This window comes from Oncorhynchus tshawytscha, linkage group LG07 (assembly GCF_018296145.1).
Source record: "Oncorhynchus tshawytscha isolate Ot180627B linkage group LG07, Otsh_v2.0, whole genome shotgun sequence".
Lineage (NCBI taxonomy): Eukaryota > Metazoa > Chordata > Actinopteri > Salmoniformes > Salmonidae > Oncorhynchus > Oncorhynchus tshawytscha.
The window spans coordinates 74,270,702-74,285,701 of NC_056435.1; the positions used below are offsets into that span (position 1 = coordinate 74,270,702).

A 15,000-nucleotide genomic window follows, 5' to 3' on the forward strand; every position below is an offset into this window, starting at 1 on the left:
CAAAGAGACTGACATTTTGCTAGCAGCAGACTATATTATCCAAAGAGACTGACATTTTGCTAGCAGCAGACTATATTATCCAAAGAGACTGACATTTTGCTAGCAGCAGACTATATTATCCAAAGAGACTGACATTTTGCTAGCAGCAGACTATATTATCCAAAGAGACTGACATCTTGCTAGCAGCAGACTATATTATCCAAAGAGACTGACATTTTGCTAGCAGCAGACTATATTATCCAAAGAGACTGACATTTTGCTAGCAGCAGACTATATTATCCAAAGAGACTGACATTTTGCTAGCAGCAGACTATATTATCCAAAGAGACTGACATTTTGCTAGCAGCAGACTATATTATCCAAAGAGACTGACATTGAGCAGCAGGCTATATTATCCAAAGAGACTGACATTGAGCAGCAGGCTATATTATCCAAAGACACTGACATTGAGCAGCAGACTATATCATCCAAAGAGACTGACATCTTGCTAGCAGCAGACTATATTATCCAAAGAGACTGACATCTTGCTAGCAGCAGACTATATTATCCAAAGAGACTGACATTGAGCAGCAGACTATATTATGCAAAGAGACTGACATTTTTCTAGCAGCAGACTATATTATCCAAATAGACTGACATTTTGCTAGCAGCAGACTATATTATCCAAAGAGACTGACATTTTGCTAGCAGCAGACTATATTATCCAAAGAGACTGACATTTTTAGCAGCAGACTATATTATCCAAAGAGACTGACATTGAGCAGCAGACTATATTATCCAAAGAGACTGACATTGAGCAGCAGGCTATATTATCCAAAGAGACTGACATTGAGCAGCAGACTATATTATCCAAAGAGACTGACATCTTGCTAGCAGCAGACTATATTATCCAAAGAGACTGACATCTTGCTAGCAGCAGACTATATTATCCAAAGAGACTGACATTGAGCAGCAGACTATATTATCCAAAGAGACTGACATTTTTCTAGCAGCAGACTATATTATCCAAAGAGACTGACATTTTCTAGCAGCAGACTATATTATCCAAAGAGACTGACATTGAGCAGCAGACTATATTATCCAAAGAGACTGACATTTTGCTAGCAGCAGACTATATTATCCAAAGAGACTGACATTGAGCAGCAGACTATATTATGCAAAGAGACTGACATTTTCTAGCAGCAGACTATATTATCCAAAGAGACTGACATTTTGCTAGCAGCAGGCTATATTATCCAAAGAGACTGACATTTTGCTAGCAGCAGGCTATATTATCCAAAGAGACTGACATTTTGCTAGCAGCAGACTATATTATCCAAAGAGACTGACATCTTGCTAGCAGCAGACTATATTATCCAAAGAGACTGACAGATTGCTAGCAGCAGACTATATTATCCAAAGAGACTGACATTTTGCTAGCAGCAGGCTATATTATCCAAAGAGACTGACATTTTGCTAGCAGCAGGCTATATTATCCAAAGAGACTGACATTGAGCAGCAGACTATATTATCCAAAGAGACTGACATCTTGCTAGCAGCAGACTATATTATCCAAAGAGACTGACATCTTGCTAGCAGCAGACTATATTATCCAAAGAGACTGACATTGAGCAGCAGGCTATATTATCCAAAGAGACTGACATTGAGCAGCAGACTATATTATCCAAAGAGACTGACATTGAGCAGCAGACTATATTATCCAAAGAGACTGACATCTTGCTAGCAGCAGACTATATTATCCAAAGAGACTGACATTTTGCTAGCAGCAGACTATATTATCCAAAGAGACTGACATCTTGCTAGCGGCAGACTATATTATCCAAAGAGACTGACATTTTGCTAGCAGCAGACTATATTATCCAAAGAGACTGACATTTTGCTAGCAGCAGACTATATTATCCAAAGAGACTGACATTTTGCTAGCAGCAGACTATATTATCCAAAGAGACTGACATCTTGCTAGCAGCAGACTATATTATCCAAAGAGACTGACATTGAGCAGCAGGCTATATTATCCAAAGAGACTGACATTTTGCTAGCAGCAGACTATATTATCCAAAGAGACTGACATCTTGCTAGCAGCAGACTATATTATCCAAAGAGACTGACATTGAGCAGCAGGCTATATTATCCAAAGAGACTGACATCTTGCTAGCAGCAGACTATATTATCCAAAGAGACTGACATTGAGCAGCAGGCTATATTATCCAAAGAGACTGACATTTTGCTAGCAGCAGACTATATTATCCAAAGAGACTGACATTTTGCTAGCAGCAGGCTATATTATCCAAAGAGACTGACATTTTGCTAGCAGCAGACTATATTATCCAAAGAGACTGACATATTGCTAGCAGCAGACTATATTATCCAAAGAGACTGACATTTTGCTAGCAGCGCACATAGAAGAGCTTGCCTATGTTCCGCTCTGCAACATGTGGATTCCATAGTTCCAATAAGACATTTAGTATAGGTTTTATACCATTGGAATGGAAAAATCATGTTTAGCGGTTGGTTCTAGATAACATTCAGAAGGTATATTTTCTCAGAGGTTCTACAGATGTTTATCAAACTATCCGCAACATTTCAACGGCATGTCTTAAGCCTTTCAGTAGCATCTCAACAGTAAATCTCTTCATGTTCAACAAGGTAGTCAAACAGGTGACAAACTCGAAACCGGATGTTTGTCAACAATACACGATACTAAATCATTTCAGTTTAGCAAAAAGTCTCTTCTCATCTGAATATGGACCGCTAGCATATGAATAGACATGAGACAATAAAAGATGGAGGGTGTGTGAGAGAGGAAGATGACACAAATGAAAGATGAAAAGACAATTATGGCCGATTACACAGTCATCAGCGTCCATAGGGGGTTCGGTACGCGGCGACGGGGCCGTCCTAACAGGCGGAAAACAAGCTTTTAACTGCCACAAAGGGTGGCCAGGCCCCACGCAATGCATGCTGGGTCCCCATCCCATGAGAAAGAGAGGTTCTCAGGCCTCCATCAGTGTCCTGCTTAGTGGTGATAAAAACGAACGCTTCAGGCACATCTTCCTCTCTTTCTATGACAAGGGGAACCCCGAGGGTGTGTGTCTGTGTGTTTGCTTGTCATTTTCATCAGCAATGACAACATGGTGATCTGTAAAACCATTTGGGAAATAATTGACTACTTTAACTACTTGAACAGCATTAACCCAACCACATTGGTTCCTTCACAAGCTAGTGCTAACTAGCCACAAGCCACCCCTTGGTAACACTATTCCATGTCTGATTAGCTGTGAGTAGAGTAGACTTCACACACAGAGATGCCTTCATCTCTACTAGGAGGCCAAATCCATTGGATTACCTTTACTCTGCTTGGAGGCCAAAGGTGCTTCTCTCTCGTAGGTGTTTTCACCATCAGCCTCCCTGAGACAAACTGGGCTTTCCTTAGCTTAGAGAGAGTGGCTATCTTAGCTTGCATAGGGAGACACGCACAAATGTGCAAGCACACAGCAGTAGAGGTGCGTGGGTAAAATCACTGGCGAAGCCAAGCCAGGAAAAATAAGCCATATTACAACCTATGTGTATAATTGTGTTGTTTGCTCTGTAACCTGTTAGTTCATATGCCTTGACACTGTGATATATATAGGCCTAAGGGCGAGACAATAAGAAGACACAGTGGCAGAATAAATTCAACCACACCTGTTTCATCACAAAACTGGAGAGCAACATCTGTCTGGTGAAGTCCACAAAACATATTGCATGTAACAAACAGTTACAAGACCTACAGCAGGGTCAAGCAAGGTAATGTTTCTCACATTTTCGACCTACTAAACAACTATAGATTTAGAGCCAGAGAGAGTTACCGCATGTTGCAAAGAAAACAGGAGCTGCCTCCACTATTCCAGCACCATTTCAACATCATCAAATCACCTCTGCTTAGTCTAATACAGTGACAACTATAATATACCAACAACAATTTAGTCCAGTCAACGTACGCTAAATATGATGTGGCTGTCCATAGCACTGATTTATGTGTGTGTGTGATTGCAAGTAGAACAAACATGTTGACTCACCAATGCCATCCTCCTCTCTGTCATGTTGCCGAAACGGTCTATGACAGTCATACAGTACAAGCTTTTAGTTTTTGTTGTCCTAGGTGACGTGGATAATATTCTTGCTGCTAGCCTAACTTCCTTTCCTAGGCAACAGTGAGCCAGCTAGTCAACATTAGCCTACTACATCGACCTATGTATTGAATTTCCATCCTCTCAGACAAGGGGCACAATGTATGAATTTATGGTTGGATCCGAATTGCCATTATAATCATTTACCAATACAGGGAATTAAGTAAAACCACAAGTCCAAATCCCTGTCTCCATCCTTGGCTAATTTAGGAAAGGGTAAATTTTAGCTAGATAGCTAGCCACCAGAGGACAACAACACAACGAGATGCTCAATTCAACTTTTTAATGTAAATTTTGTTTGGCTTTTGGTGTGATGTGATTGGTGTGAAGCCAAATCCAAACTGGCTTCCTTGACTGCATTACTTCTTCTTTTTATAAGAAACATTAACGTGTTGAACATTCTAAACGGTTTGCATAGTCAACTTACACACAGATCTGACACACACTTACCCCACCAGACATGCCACCAGGGGTCTTTTCACAGTCCCCAAATACAGAACAAAGAGTACAGTATTATATAGAGCCATTATTGTATGAACCTCCCTTCCATCTCATATTGCTCAAATGAACAGCAAACCTGGTTTAAAAAACAGATAAAGCAACACCTCACAGCACAAGCCTCTCTCCTATTTGACCTAGACAGTTTGTGTGTATGTATTGAGGGCGGCAGGGTAGCCTAGTGGTTAGAGCATTGGACTAGTAACCGAAAGGTTGCAAGTTCGAATCCCTGAGCTGACAAGTTACAAATCTGTTGTTCTGCCCCTGAACAGGCAGTTAACCCACTGTTCCTAGGCCATCATTGAAAATAAGAATTTGTTCTTAACTGACTTGCCTAGTAAAATAAAGGTAAAATAAATTTTTAAATATGTATGCTACATGTGCCATTTTTAAATTAATGTTCTTCTATCCTTGAGCTGTTCTTGTCTATTAATGTTCGGTATTATGTCATGTTTTATGTGGACACCAGGAAGAGTAGCTGCTACTTTTGCAACAGCTAATGGGGATCCTAATAAAATACCAAATACCCTTGACACTTTTTTTGGTGCGCCAGGACCATTCACAGTTGAGCTCACTCAGTTTAGTTCCACGCTGATTGACTATTATTATAATTTTTTATTATCAAGGGAGGCCAAATGCTTGCTGGGCAGCAAGAATGTCATACTCTTTTTGACCAGACAGAATCAGATAGATGGGCTACATATACAGAGTGAGAGGGGTGCTGTTTTGCTCACTCAGATGCTTTCTCTGGTGAGAGACACATAGCCTTTTCCGAATTGAAGGAAAATTATGAAACAGAGTGACGAAAGCTAAATTATTTTCTATGTTTTGTATATTTTTCTTGGTAATTATTTTGGGGAAGCCTGGCTTCCGTTGGCATCCATGAATACAAGCCACTGGCACGCGCACACACACACACACACACACACACACACACACACACACACACACACACACACACACACACACACACACACACACACACACACACACACACACACACACACACACACACACAGTCAAACACACACGTCGGGAATGTTTGTTTCCATATGGAATTGCAATCATGGAACGTTCCAGTGTGCTAATTGATTGCAATGAAGGAATCTATCCCTTAGTAATGTGGTGTGTAATTTATGCAAATTACTCACTTTGTTGACTAATTTGTTTTAATTAATGTATTCATCTGCAAATTTGGATGTATACTGGAATATGCTCATTTGCATTTCAGACTGGATGGCATTTATGTGAGGATTGTAAATGAATACAAGAGAGGGAATGTAAATGAATACAAGAGAGGGAATGTAAATGAATACAAGAGAGGGAATGTAAATGAATACAAGAGAGGGAATGTAAATGAATACATTTCTTTTACATTAACAGTGAGTGGATTAAAACCTCTAAAACTTTACAATTAGACATACCAACAAAGCTATGTAAACTCTGCAGTCCTTACACAGCAAAGCCTCGATACTGTGGATTGTTACAGTTTATTGTTCTTTTGAGTTATCTGATTGTTTATCAGTGCTGAATGGTATTCATTGGTGGTATTGGGAGTTATTTGGGGCTTTAGTTAGTGAAAAATCAGTTCCTGTGGTGTAGCTCTGTGAATGTTACACTTTGTTTATATGGTGTTTTAACAGTAGTGTATGAATATGTCGCCAGTGAGTTAGTCCTATGCTATGACTAGTTTGGCCTATGCCCTGAGTGGTGGTGCTTCGGTTGGTAGTAAAACATAAAGACTTAGGGAACTATATGACCATTCTAGCCTAGCCCAGTGTAATGTGGGCTAGATCCCTGTCGCATGGAGTCTCAGGCGTCTGGCTAGCTGATCCGTTGCATACCAGTGGAATCCTTTCTCACCAGCGCAGCGAGCGGTCGGGCTTTGCACAGCGTTGAGGCTTAATCCCCGGAACCACCGAAAAACAGAGACAGCGCCGGGGCTTCAATCACAGAGCAGAGGAGCTGGAGAAATACGTAGACTGGCTGAGACGTGCGTTCATACAGTCTCAGACACACATACAAACAGGCTTTTTTGATCAGGTTGCCTTATCAAATTGGATTGTACACAGTTCTCTTCCCTCTAATTCTTTATCTAATCTCATCTCTGAGGACATACAGTGGGGAGAACAAGTATCAAATCAAAATCATCAAATTTTATTTGTCACATACACATGGTTAGCAGATGTTAATGCGAGTGTAGCAAAATGCTTGTGCTTCTAGTTCCGACAATGCAATAATAACGAACAAGTAATCTAACTAAAAATTCCAAAAAAACTACTGTCTTATACACAGTGTAAGGGGATAAGGAATATGTACATAAGGATATATGAATGAGTGATGGTACAGAGCAGCATAGGCAAGATACAGTAGATGATATCGAGTACAGTATATACATATGAGATGAGTATGTAAACCAAGTGGCATAGTTAAAGTGGCTAGTGATACATGTATTACATAAGGATGCAGTCGATGATATAGAGTACAGTATCTACGTATGCATATGAGATGAATAATGTAGGGTAAGTAACATTATATAAGGTAGCATTGTTTAAAGTGGCTAGTGATATATTTACATCATTTCCCATCAAATCCCATTATTAAAGTGGCTGGAGTAGAGTCAGTGTCATTGACAGTGTGTTGGCAGTAGCCACTCAATGTTAGTGGTGGCTGTTTAACAGTCTGATGGCCTTGAGATAGAAGCTGTTTTTCAGTCTCTTGGTCCCAGCTTTGATGCACCTGTACTGACCTCGCCTTCTGGATGACAGCGGGGTGAACAGGCAGTGGCTTGGGTGGTTGATGTCCTTGATGATCTTTATGGCCTTCCTGTAGCATCGGGTGGTGTAGGTGTCCTGGAGGGCAGGTAGTTTGCCCCGGTGATGCGTTGTGCAGACCTCACTACCCTCTGGAGAGCCTTACGGTTGAGGGCGGTGCAGTTGCCATACCAGGCGGTGATACAGCCCGCCAGGATGCTCTCGATTGTGCATCTGTAGAAGTTTGTGAGTGCTTTTGGTGACAAGCCGAATTTCTTCAGCCTCCTGAGGTTGAAGAGGCGCTGCTGCGCCTTCCTCACGATGCTGTCTGTGTGAGTGGACCAATTCAGTTTGTCTGTGATGTGTATGCCGAGGAACTTAAAACTTGCTACCCTCTCCACTACTGTTCCATCGATGTGGATGGGGGTGTTCCCTCTGCTGTTTCCTGAAGTCCACAATCATCTCCTTAGTTTTGTTGACGTTGAGTGTGAGGTTATTTTCCTGACACCACACTCCGAGGGCCCTCACCTCCTCCCTGTAGGCCGTCTCGTCGTTGTTGGTAATCAAGCCTACCACTGTTGTGTCGTCCGCAAACTTGATGATTGAGTTGGAGGCGTGCATGGCCACGCAGTCGTGGGTGAACAGGGAGTACAGGAGAGGGCTCAGAACGCACCCTTGTGGGGCCCCAGTGTTGAGGATCAGCGGGGAGGAGATGTTGTTGCCTACCCTCACCACCTGGGGGCGGCCCGTCAGGAAGTCCAGAACCCAGTTGCACAGGGCGGGGTCGAGACCCAGGGTCTCGAGCTTGATGACGAGCTTGGAGGGTACTATGGTGTTGAATGCCGAGCTGTAGTCGATGAACAGCATTCTCACATAGGTATTCCTCTTGTCCAGATGGGTTAGGGCAGTGTGCAGTGTGGTTGAGATTGCATCGTCTGTGGACCTATTTGGGCGGTAAGCAAATTGGAGTGGGTCAAGGGTGTCAGGTAGGGTGGAGGTGATATGGTCCTTGACTAGTCTCTCAAAGCACTTCATGATGACGGATGTGAGTGCTACGGGCGGTAGTCGTTTAGCTCAGTTACCTTAGCTTTCTTGGGAACAGGAACAATGGTGGCCCTCTTGAAGCATGTGGGAACAGCAGACTGGTATAGGGATTGATTGAATATGTCCGTAAACACACCGGCCAGCTGGTCTGCGCATGCGCTGAGGGCGCGGCTGGGGATGCCGTCTGGGCCTGCAGCCTTGCGAGGGTTAACACGTTTAAATGTCTTACTCACTTCGGCTGCAGTGAAGGAGAGACCGCATGTTTTCGTTGCAGGCCGTGTCAGTGGCACTGTATTGTCCTCAAAGCGGGCAAAAAGTTATTTAGACTGCCTGGGAGCAAGACATCCTGGTCCGTGACTGGGCTGGGTTTCTTCCTGTAGTCCGTGATTGACTGTAGACCCTGCCACATGCCTCTTGTGTCTGAGCCGTTGAATTGAGATTCTACTTTGTCTCTGTACTGGCGCTTAGCTTGTTTGATAGCCTTGCGGAGGGAATAGCTGCACTGTTTGTATTCAGTCATGTTACCAGACACCTTGCCCTGATTAAAAGCAGTGGTTCGCGCCTTCAGTTTCACACGAATGCTGCCATCAATCCAAGGTTTCTGGTTAGGGAATGTTTTAATCGTTGCTATGGGAACGACATCTTCAACGCACGTTCTAATGAACTCGCACACCGAATCAGCGTATTCGTCAATGTTGTTGTCTGACGCAATACGAAACATCTCCCAGTCCACGTGATGGAAGCAGTCTTGGAGTGTGGAGTCAGCTTGGTCGGACCAGCGTTGGACAGACCTCAGCGTGGGAGCTTCTTGTTTTAGTTTCTGTCTGTAGGCAGGGATCAACAAAATGGAGTCGTGGTCAGCTTTTCCGAAAGGGGGCGGGGCAGGGCCTTATATGCGTCGCGGAAGTTAGAGTAACAATGATCCAGGGTCTTTCCACCCCTGGTTGCGCAATCGATATGCTGATAAAATTTCGGGAGTCTTGTTTTCAGATTAGCCTTGTTAAAATCCCCAGCTACAATGAATGCAGCCTCCGGATAAATCGTTTCCAGTTTGCAGAGAGTTAAATAAAGTTCGTTCAGAGCCATCGATGTGTCTGCTTGGGGGGGGATATCTTTGAAAAAACAAACGTGTGGACGTTTATATCTTTGATTATAATCGAAGAGAATTCTCTTGGTAGATAATGCGGTCTACATTTGATTGTGAGGAATTCTAAATCGGGTGAACAGAAGGATTTGAGTTCCTGTATGTTTCTGTCATCACACCATGTCACGTTAGTCATAAGGCATACGCCCCGCCCCTCTTCTTACCAGAAAGATGTTTGTTTCTGTCCGCGCGATGCGTGGAGAAACCCGCTGGCTGCACCGCTTCGGATAGCGTCTCTCCGGTTAGCCATGTTTCCGTGAAGCAGAGAACGTTGCAGTCTCTGATGTCCCTCTGGAATGCTACCCTTGCTCGGATTTCATCAACCTTGTTGTCAAGAGACTGGACATTGGCGAGAAGAATGCTAGGGAGTGGTGCACGGTGTGCCCGTCTCCGGAGTCTGACCAGAAGACCGCTTCGTTTCCCTCTTTTTCTGAGTCGTTTTTGGGTCGCTGCATATAATCCACTCCGTTACACTGGTTGTAAGGCAGAACACAGGATCCGCATCGCGAAAAACATATTCTTGGTCGTACTGATGGTGAGTTGACGCTGATCTTATATTCAGTAGTTCTTCTCGGCTGTATGTAATGAAACCTAAGATGACCTGGGGTACTAGTGTAAGAAATAACACGTAAAAAAACAAAAAACTGCATAGTTTCCTAGGAACGCGAAGCGAGGCGGCCATCTCTGTCGGCGCCGGAAGGTAGGAAGGTATTTGATACACTGCCGATTTAGCAGGTTTTCCTACTTACAAAGCATGTAGAGGTCTGTAATTTTTATCATAGGTACACTTCAACTGTGAGAGACGGAATCTAAAACAAAAATCCAGAAAATCACATTGTATGATTTTTAAGTAATTAATTTGCATTTTATTGCATGACATAAGTATTTGATCACCTACCAACCAGTAAGAATGATGACAGGATGACTGCACCGTATTGAGGGGAGGATGGATGGGGCCATGTATCGCAAGATCTTGGCCAACAACCTCCTTCCCTCAGTAAGAGCATTGAAGATGGGTCGTGGCTGGGTCATCCAGCATGACAACAACCCGAAACACACAGCCAGGGCAACTAAGGAGTGGCTCCGTAAGAAGCATCTCAAGGTCCTGGAGTGGCCTAGCCAGTCTACAGACCTGAACCTAATAGAAAATCTTTGGAGGGAGCTGAAAGTCCGTATTGCCCAGCGACAGCCCCGAAACCTGAAGGATCTGGAGAAGGTCTGTATGGAGGAGTAGGCCAAAATCCCTGCTGCAGTGTGGGCAAACCTGGTCAAGAACTACAAGAAACGTATGATCTCTGTAATTGCAAACAAAGGTTTCTGTACCAAATATTAAGTTCTGTTTTTCTGATGTATCAAATACTTGCAATAAAATGCAAATTAATTACTTAAAAATCATACAATGTGATTTTCTGGATTTTTGTTTTAGATTCCGTCTCTCACAGTTGAAGTGTATGAACATGTCCACATTTTGGCTTTCCAGAAAAAAACCTTCCTGTATACTTTCTCACCTTCAACACACACGCGCACGCACACGCGCACGCGCACACACGCGCACGCACACACACACACACGCTGTGAGATGAATGGGGTGTGTTGACCTCCATATGTTTCCCATTTGTAGTCAGTCACACATGAGCATGTTCCTCAGACGCATTAGGTTAGATTCCTCTGACAGCGCTCCTGTAAATTACATACCCTTAGACAGATAGTGTGTGTGTGGCTGTCCGGCCTTTTGTGTGTGGACGTTTTTAACTATACTTGGGGAGACCAGAAGTCCCAACAAGAATAGTAAAAAAGAATTGGGGGACCAACTGAGGACATTTTTTTGGTCCCTACAAGGTCAAATGCTATTTCCAGGGGTATAGGTTTAAGGTTAGAATTAGGGTTAGGAGCTAGTGTTAGGTATCTCTCTTCTCTCTCTCCTATCTCTCTCTTCTCTCTCTCCTATCTCTCTCTTCTCTCTCTCTCCTATCTCTTCTCTCTCTCCTATCTCTCTCTTCTCTCTCTCTCCTATCTCTTCTCTCTCTCTGCTATCTCTCTCTTCTCTCTCCCCTATCTCTTTTCTCTCCCTCCCTCCTATCTCTTCTCTCTCCCTCCTATCTCTTCTCTCTCCCTCCTATCTCTTCTCTCTCTCGCCTATCTCTTCTCTCTCTTGCCTATCTCTTCTCTCTCTCCCCTATCTCTTCTCTCTCTGATATCTCTCTAAAGGTCCCTTTCACTCCACCTATTTCCCCCTCGTTTTGACGACACCTCTTCTCACGCCAACTCTCATGCAGCTGTTCACGATGTATCACCAAGGAAACCTCTTAACCCTTGACATCAGAAACAAAAAGTTCCACACACACACGCACACACCACATACACGCTTATTGGAAATGTGTTAAAGAATCATACTCCTTTTTCCCACGTACCCCGTGGCCTCTCCTTGTTGGCCCCACAAGGACACGGTGAATTTGGGCATCAAATGAGAAAGCTGGAGAGGGAGGAAGAGAGAAGAGAGAGAGAGAGAGGGGTGGGGGTGGGGGTGGGGTGAAAGGGAGAGAAAGAGGAATGGGTTATTCACGTCTGTTTTTCTCCTTTACCATACTGTCTAAACACACAAAAGGTCATTCATAAAAGTATACACACTGTTCAACACACCACCTGTTTTATCTAGTACACACTGAAGACAAAAAGTTATTTACCATAGGTTTTGTATTGTGAATGTCTTTTAATATGTTTGTCATTTTTATGTTTCATGGTAGGTCTATTGGAAATTGAACATAGTAATTAGTCTCCATGAACAAAATGTTAAATTCTATAGGATACAGTAAAAATTGCACAGAGTCATTCGTGGGGGAAAAGGCTGGCTAGCACGGAATAGGAACGGAACTGTGCGGTCCCTAAACGACGCAGGCTCCCCTGTCCATCCGTCAGTTAGGAAACCATGTAACAAGAACCATGTGTCTGGGTGAACACAGTATAATGTGTCTCTCATGGTCACAACCAGGAGAGGAGAGAGGATGAGAGGAGAGAAGAGGAGAGAGGATGATAGGAGAGGAGAGAGGATGATAGGAGAGGGGAGAGGATGAGAGGAGAGGAGAAAGGATGATAAGAGAGGAGGAGAGGAGGAGAGAAGAGGAGAGAGGGGAGGAGAGGATGAGAGGGGAGGAGAGGATGAGAGGAGAGAGGATGAGAGGAGAGAGGATGAGAGGAGAGGATGATAGGGGAGAGGAGAGAGGATGAGAGGAGAGGATGAGAGGGGAGGAGAGGATGAGGGGAGGAGAGGATGCTAGGGGAAGAGAGGATGAGAGGGGAGGAGAGGATGAGAGGGGAGGAGAGGATGAGAGGGGAGGAGAGGATGATAGGAGAGGATGATGATGATGATAGGAGAGGAGAGGATGATGATATGAGAGGAGAGGATGATGATATGAGAGGAGAGGATGATGATATGAGAGGAGAGGATAGAGGATGATAGGAGAGGAGAGAGGATGAGAGGAGAGGAGAGAGGATGATAAGAGAGAGAAGAGAGAGGAGGAGTGGAGGAGAGGAGAGAGGATGAGAGGAAAGGAGAGAGGATGATAGGAGATCAGAGGGGGGAGAGGATGATAGGAGATGAGAGTACGAGAGGAGAGGATGAGAGGATGATAGGAGAGGAGAAAGGATGATAGGAGAGGAGAGAGAGGATGATAGGAGAGGAGAGGGGATGATAGAAGAGGAGAGAGGATGATAGGAGAGGAGAGAGGATGAGAGGAGAGAGGATAATAGGAGAGGAGAGAGGATGATAGGAGAGGAGAGAGGATGATATGAGAGGAGAGATGATGATAGGAGAGATGATGATGGGAGAGGAGAGAGGATGATGGGAGAAGAGAGAGGATGATGGGAGAGGAGAGAGGATGATAGGAGAGATGATGATGGGAGAGGAGAGAGGATGATGGGAGAAGAGAGAGGATGATGGGAGAGGAGAGAGGATGATATGAGAGGAGAGAGGATGATGGGAGAGGAGAGAGGATGATATGAGAGGAGAGAGGATGATGGGAGAGGAGAGATGATGATAGGAGAGGAGAGAGGATGAGATGAGAAGAGAGGAGAGGGGGGAGAGGATGATAGAAGAGGAGAGATGATGATGGGAGAGGAGAGGGAGGAATAGAGAGGAGAAGATAGGAGAGGGGGAGGGGAGAGGTTATTATGCCTGCTAACTACTTGATTTACATTACACCAAGTTACATAGTCATGATCAGTAGGAAATAAGAATCAATAGGTATGGTTTGGTCAGTAAATGAAGAGTAGGTATAAATGTTAACCAATTTTCAACCTCCATTCATTATCTCAAGTACCAAACCAGTGTCTACATATGTGAAAATGGGTTGTTTCTATGATCTGTGGTTAAAAAGATGCTTCTCTGTGACATGATAGGGTAGGATTAAAAGTTACAGAATAAATAATATGAGGTTGAAAAGTGGCAGAGTTGCCTCACAAGTCTCATAAAAGCAGAGCATGATTTTTATATAATTTATGGCTTTGTTTATGGGAAGTCGGATGTATGAATATGTTTTATACATTTTCCTTGTGTTACATACAGGACTGCTTTCAAAGAATGTCAGTAAACATGTCTTAAAATATATATTCCTGGAAAATGTAGCTAACGCTTCAAGAGACTGACATTTCTCTGATGTGAACTGACATAATTTATTTTAGGCCCAGTGGGGTTTAATAACACAACTTTCCTGTAGTAAATTCCTGTTGTTCTTCCTCCATCTGGAACTCTCCTCTTGTCTTCACTGACACAGCAACTCCAATCTGCACAGTGTGACTCTGTATATACCCTAACTCGTGATATGAGTGCTCAAGGTGAACTTTCACGCATACTGTATGTCCTAGTTATATCTTTGCATGATGTATGCAAAAGTATGTGTATAAAGAAGTCACATGTTACGTGTGCGTTTGTAACTGGATTGAGCCATGAAAGGGCTGTATTTATGCATAATCTGTATGAGACAAAGTATTATTTCATTTACTTTTATTTTTATTCTATTCTATTTTAAATTATATTCTACTCACCCTACCCTACTCACCCTACCCTACCCTACTATACTCTACTCTACTCACCCTACCCTACTATACTCTACTCTACTCTACTCACCCTACCCTACCCTACTATACTCTACTCTGCTCTACTCTACTCGCCCCTGCCCTACTATACTCTACTCTACTCTACTCACCCTACCCTACCTCACCCTACCCTACCCTACTATACTCTACTCTACTCTACTCTACTCTACTCTACTCTACTCTACTCTACTCTACTCTACTCTACTCACCCTACCCTACTATACTCTGCTCTGCTCTACTCTACTCACCCTACCCTACCCTACTATACTCTACTCTACTCTACTCTACTCTACTCTACTCT

The 15,000-nt window shown here is 43.5% G+C and overlaps 1 protein-coding gene across 1 annotated transcript in view; it reads left to right on the top strand.

Annotated features, from left to right (window-relative positions):
• LOC121838691 (paired box protein Pax-3-like) overlaps window positions 1-15,000 on the top strand; it is a 31,073-nt gene that overhangs the window by 3,028 nt on the left and 13,045 nt on the right. The window lies entirely within an intron of this gene.